We start from the raw sequence: 7,211 nt of genomic DNA, 5'->3' as shown, positions 1-7,211 counted from the left end.
AAGGAAATATATTATTCAATCGCTCAAACAGACGCCGTGGTATCTTTATATTCAGAGAGGTGAGAGGGCATGCGAATGATAGATTCTCATCATATTTCAACTACGAGAATTGGTATTGAGCCGATATTGATCAGTCAGTAAATCCCGCATTATTGCTTCAATCATATTCATACACTTCAATCGGACAGCACCGTCATCATAGGGTTACCATACGCCCTCTTTTAGGAGGATTTGTCCTCTTTTTTGACTTTGGTAAAAGTGTCCTCGGAGGACGCCCTTTTGTCCTCTTTTTTGAAAATTTAGGTCATATTTAAAGCAAAATGCGAGTGATATGCCGTAAATTAGCACAGAAGTGACGCTCCGGCTGGGCGAAAATTTGACTTTTTTTTTAGTCAACCACCGGGCAATGTGGAGGAAGCAACGGTATTTTGGGCTCTGAGCGTGAAAGTTGACCTTTTTTTAGTCAACCGATCTCAAAGTGGGAAAAAGTCACCGATTTTTGAGAATTCTCAGGTTTTGAGAGTCTCAAAATTCTGAAAAAGTGTCCCATTTTTAGATTTCCCAAATATGGTAAGCCTACGTTATCACCGACAACAGAATGAAAGCAGACGCTATGGGTGCACATTTCGCCTCAATAAGTAGCGGCGACACAATCGATGAACCAACTAAGCGCCGACGCGAACTCCTGAGATCCGAAATAATCGTCCCAGCATTTAATGATTCGAGCGTTCACGAGGAGATTAACACTTCCTTTTTCTCTCATAGAGTTAACACGGGTACTCATACATTGAAAAAGCTCTTCTCCAGGACACGACAAACTGTGTTACCCCATGTTCACTAACCTGTCAATCGAATGCACAAAAGACGTCCTAAGATCAGAGGTGGTCAAAGTAGTCAAGAAAGCTACTCAAGTAGAAGTAGAAGTAGTCACGAAAAAATCTACTCAAGTACGAGTAGAAGTACTTCTTCAATAAGCCACCTAGAACTACTTGAAGTAGAAGTAGAATTGACTGACTTTAAATCTACTCAAGTAAGTAAGTAGTTTTGAAAACAGTCTTAATTCGTTCGCATGGACCGTCAAAAGCTGCGAATTGAGCTATGCGGAAGGTGCAGAGAGCTTGATTCGTATTGATGTATCCCAGGAGATATCAATTTTCGACTGCATAAGCATTATCAATTTTCGACTGCATAAGCATTTTTTCGTATCATGGGATGCAAATTATAGTATTGATATGAAAATGGGATACTAATCCTTTGTTTACTGGCAGACCCAGCTTTAGAGAATATCAGGGCATGGCGCCCTACCCAAATTATAAGGCCCCAAGTTTAGGCGAAGAGCAATACATAGCAGTTTCATCGGATACGATTTCATCACGTTGCGCGATTAGTGCTCGTTAATAACAAATATCGTAGGTCGTAAAAGTTATGTTCAGTGTAGCTTTGTTTCTGAAAATAGAGGCATTACTACACTTGCTTTTATGCTTCACATGTATGTTCTGCAGACAAAAGAACTGCAAGTAATTAGAACTCAAAGTATGGTACTCGCAATTGAAAGTGAAATACAAATACCACTTCTAAAAAGCGGAAACTATATTTCATTTCTTTTGTCCATACAGCTTCAAAGGTGATCTGCTAAAACAGGTGTAACGTTTGAAAAAGCTGGACTTTCCAGATTAGCAAGACCCGAGGCCCCGCAAGACCCGTAATGGGCTGCTAGATTACGATATGATTGGTAATTGCTAGATTGCGAAACGGTAGTTTCAAACGTTTTGGTGGGCCATATTTACTGTGATGAAATATTTGATATGGGCGACAATGCGGTGTGAGCGGAACCCAGCAATCTGATACCTAAATTATATTCACTGATTCTTTCGTGAAAACATATTTGTCATTCCATAACTACTGTGCGCGACGCGCAACAAAATTTCTGGGCTTCACTTGACTTTTATGAATATTAAATTTTGGTACTCCGTAAAAACAGCCCCGAAATTCCCCAAGCTATCCTTCGCATTGAGGGCTTAAACTACTCCTACTTGACAAACTGAAAATAGCGAAAAGAAAGTAAGTAGATCACAAAATATTTCGAAGTAGAAGTAGAAGTAGATAAAATCTGATCTACTTGAGTAAGTACCAGAAGTAGAGGAAAACTACTTGGGTACTTCCAACAAGTAGAAGTACTTCGTTACTGACCACCTCTGCCTAAGATGTATTAATTCATTATGGTCAGAAGGAAAGTGCCGAAAAATCTGGAAACATTCGATATTTGAAGAGCTTCTTGGAGGTACAGAACTTAAATATACAATTGAACAGTATATTCATATTGAAATGAACCCAAATATTTTCGGCTGACACTCGTTAGGGGTAATGGTCAGCAACTAGTAGAGAATTGGAAAGAACATTGTATATCAACAATCGTATCACAAAATATGACGTCACCAGCATGAAATTTCGTGAATGAGAAAGCGTTCACTGTACTATTTTTAGGTGGTACACAAACTGCTTTTGTTGACAGAGTTTTGGTTGGTGTATTTTGATAAAAGTCGACTCCAAGGCACACAAATGGAATTGTGAACGGCCTCGCCCAACGATTCGAAATCGGTCGCCTTGATAATTATTCGCGCACATCGGATTATCTAACAGATGTTTGCCGATGGCAGAATTAATGGCCTTTGATCGATCAGCTTCAATCTTAAGCGGATGAGTTAAGGGTGAGCTTTTCACTGAGCGTGATGCACGTGTTCTGATGAATCTGGGGACGTGTTGGTTTATGCGTTCCTGCAGACGTTTTGACGTTCTTCTTACGTAGCCACAATCACAGTGGCACTTATATTCGTACACTACATTACTTTGTTGAAGTGCAGGAAGAGCGTCTTTGCGTGTTGAAGGGAGCAGTTGTGTTATTGTAAAAATCACATTAGTTTTGACTGTGTCGTAACACTTACTGACCGCTGAAAATATTTGTTTTATAAGCGGGCGGAGATAGGGCCAATCCAAGGTAGATGGATATAAACATCTTTTACTGTTCGTTCGGTGGGCTCTGTTGGTTTTTCTGCATTGAATTGCGTTAATTTCCTGTCTATGCCGCGGCTGATGACGTGTTCAGGGTAACCGTTATCCAGTAAGATTTTTCGGATGTCAAGTTCTAATATCAGTTTGTTACCCGAACATATCAACGCTCTATGTACGAGGGTGCCTATGAGGTTAACTTTTCTGCGACGAGGACTGATGAGTTCAAACATTCGATAGTGATACCACTTCTCAAGGCCGACCAAGAACCAAGTAATCCAGCCTCTTATCGACCGATTTGACTGACAAATAACTTTTGCAAGATTATGGAACGCATGATATATGTAATCGATTGCGTTAGTGGCGCGAACTGAACAAATTACTTCATCCGGCACAAAGCGGCTTTAGCACCAATCGATCATCAAGAGATTCTATTTTGACACTCCATGACGACCTATGCAAGGCCCTGTGGAATAGGCGATCTGCCGTTGCCGTCTTTCTGGACTTAGAGAAAGCCTACGATCGGATGTGGCGCGGTGGGATGTTAGCAAAACTGGTGAAAATGGGGCTTTCAGGAAATATCATAAGATGGATAGACGCTTTCCTGTCCGAACGAGCCGTGCACGTTAGACTAGGGTCAACATTGACACGAATTTTTCCATAGACAATGGTACCCCACAGGGCAGCGTGCTTTCACCACTACTCTTCACGGTCATGACGAACGATCTGCCAGAAAACATTACTTCCAATATTAACCTATTCGCAGATGATATTTGTCTCTGGGAATCCGGACTGGTTACGAACACGCTTTTATCTGACGTACAGCAATCCCTGAACGAAGTATCTGAATGGTGTGACGAAAGGGGTTTCAAAATAAATGTCGAAAAATCAGCGGCAGTTTTGTTCACCAGGAAACGCAAAACACTGCCGGTTCAGCTGTCAGTGTCGAACTGTCTACTTCCGACTAAAAATGAATGCAGATATCTATGAATCATTTTTGATTCACGGCTATCTTACAGACAGCACTCGATTTCTGTGGAGAATAAATTCAACATACGTATAAATATAATTCGTCTGCCGTGTGGCACATAATGGGGTGCCTCAAAATCAAGTCGATGTCAAATTGCCGCCCACGATGAACACATTTGCTCCCCCATTATTGAAGACTCTTGTCTAGAGATCTTTCCGGATTCCTCGCTCTTCTGTACTTTCAACATGCTGTCAAGACTGCCAATGTTTGAGGAAAGCGTGCCCAATAGCTCCCTGGTCGGCTGTAGACTGTGTAGTTGATAGTAGGGATGGTGTGAACCTCTGAAAGGTTCAGGTTCGTGTGAACGCGAACCTTTTTGAAAGATTCTGTGTGAACACGAACGTGAACCTCGTGACGTCACGTGACGTCATATTTCTAATTCCAACCCTATCTTCCAATGAAGTCATAGCCTATATTAATGTACACAATGCCTAGCGAAGACTCGGTCCACATGATGCCACAATGCTGAAGTTCATATTGGCGTTTTAACCGTCGCTAAATGTATCAACCGCGGTAATCAAAGGATATAATAATTGCATAAAATCAATACATTCCGTCGCTTTGCCAACAATTTCGACGAGGACTTACCAAGGAATATAAGCTTACGCCTCAACGGTCTAAGCCAGACCGGACAATGTGTTCGTAGTCTGAGTATTGCTACATTGATATTGAGCAGAGTGTACAACGGTTTTCTATACTCGCTTACCGATACCACAAACAACAACAAGTTATGCAGCAGTAGCAAGCACTATAATTGCACGGATTTGGTTTTAATGATGCAGTAAAGACATGAAGTCAAGATGGACCCTGTACACCCGTTCCATTTTTTACATCAGAAGACGATATCAACGTCAGTGATTGGTTGAATAAGCATCATTCGCTGACTACGTATATATCGCTCGTGATGTTGTGCGATTGCGGGTCAAGCTCACAGCAGAGAGTCACTAAATATTCACAAACGGAAAGCTGGTTTTCCGAGAAAATGTTTGCAACAAAGCAAGTAAAACTTTTAAGGTTGTCGAGGTACATGATGAATGCTCGTTTAGCGTTGATTTTTTATGCTGCCAGCACCATGCATGGAGTGGCCCGTAGTTGAAATGCAATCAATTTGAGCCAAAGATCTTATAATGGAGTGAAAATCACAGTTTACCAAAAGGTTCACAGTGCAGAACCTACCAAGGTTCTGTTGTGAACGCGAACCTCTAAATTTCCGAGGTCCACACACGGAACGCGAACGTAAACCTCACGTTCACACCATCCCTAGTTGATACTCATCTGTGTTCACTCACACAGCAAATAAAGAATCCTCTCCGGATTCAGATCGAATGTTTGGAATATATCAGTCATCATTTTTAAAATCATATCAAGATATTTACAGATGGGTAGAAATCAGAGGAAACGTGTGGCGCAGCATATCATGTCCAGGCTTCAGGAGAAGTTGATACGTTCACATTAGACAGAAGACTGTCGATCTTTTCAGCGGAGTTGATTGCAGTTCGAGAAAAACTGTCTTGGGCAGTCGAGCAGTGCCCACAATCGGCCGAATTGCTCATTCTCTCGGACAGTCTTAGTGCCTTGGCGGCCATCGAAAATTGCCTCACAGAAAACGAAATAATCGGGGAAATTGCCGAAAGGCGTGTTATATTATCTTCCAATGCCATCTCAGTCACCTTAATTTAGGTCCCAAGTCACAAGGGCATCAGCGGTAACGAGATTGTTGACAAGCTGGCAAAACAAGCAACATCCGAGGGTGAGCATACTCACAGCAACACCATTGAGATCACAGCGAGGGAATGCAAGTAATTCATTCAAGAGAATTGTGCGTCCAACTGGAAATCAGAGTTTTTGAGCAATGCGGAGAATTCTTTTCACCCAAATTTGTTCCGAACCACCAGTTTAGATGCCCCCGCGCTATCATCACCAAGAAGAGCCTACACTAGGCCTATACTTCTACGCCTGCAAACCGGTCATTGCAAACTGAACTCACATCTGCATATACTAGGGATTCAAGACATTGGGCAGTGCGAAAGCTGTGGCGTGCCTGAAACAGTTTAGCATTATGTCATGTACTGCACCAAGTACGAAGGCCCTCGACAGTATCTTCGTGACCAAATAAGAGACACCGTTCCTTTCCGCTTGGAAACATCACTCGTCAATCCTCTTAACATGGGCACTCTAATAGAGTATGCCCTTCTAACTGGTCGACAGTTGTAGGGATATAAAAACGTTATATGACACTCTCAGCATAGGTTTGGTTCAAAAGACCGATAGAAGTCCAGCACCAATATAAAACTCATACAACAACGACAACAAATGCTCCAACTCAATAGATTAACAGGCTTCATTCTCGCTTCAGACTCTCGTCGAGTGCGGAGGTCTCTTGTTCACGTCAGGTAATTAGTGGATTGCGCCACGTGTAGCAAGAGGTTCTACGATAGGATTCATTACGGTGAGATCTTTCCTTTTACTAGTGTAGTGTAGTGTAGTGTAGTGTCAGCGCTAGACGATATCTGCCTGATATCGTTGCCTTCTCACTACCATTAGGGTAGAAGATGTACGGCGTATCTTCAGAAAAGCGTAAAGCAGCCCCCATCTCATCTGATAGCGACGATAGCACATCGCGTTCAAAAGTTAAGGTTCCAGCAAGGGGATATGCTTCTATATCCAACCCTCCTGAACATCGAACCTTCCGACCGGCTAACAATAGAAATTCCACGGCCCCTTGCGCCCAACCGGCCAGTAATGGTCATGATAAAAATACTTCAACCCAGACCATGGCATCTTATTCAGCAGCCGAATCGGTGACTGCTGCCGTAAACACACCTCAACAGTCCACTCCTGGAGGTAGAACCGATCTTCAGATCATAATATCCGAGCAGGATAGACGTATGACCGGGTATCATCCCACCCAAGTAAACAGGGCTCTGCACTCCCTTATAGGAGGTTACGACGAAATAAAACCCTTACCGTCCGGAGACATTGCTATAAAATGCCACAATCAAAGGCAGGTAAAACTAATATTAGAATGTAACCACATCAAGGACACCGTCACACAAACCAGCATACCGATCAAGGCTTCGATTCGTGATTATCGTAAACCTTGCGCTTCCCGATGTGTCATAAAGGGCGTCCCCTTTGACATATCGGATTCCGAATTGTTAGAGGAGTTGATTCC

The sequence above is a fragment of the Botryllus schlosseri genome, chromosome 4, assembly GCF_051294905.1.
Source record: "Botryllus schlosseri isolate E-star chromosome 4, Bs_hap1, whole genome shotgun sequence".
Taxonomy (NCBI): Eukaryota; Metazoa; Chordata; class Ascidiacea; order Stolidobranchia; family Styelidae; genus Botryllus; species Botryllus schlosseri.
The sequence above is the reverse complement of the archived record's forward strand: the minus strand, read 5'-3'. Positions refer to the sequence as shown.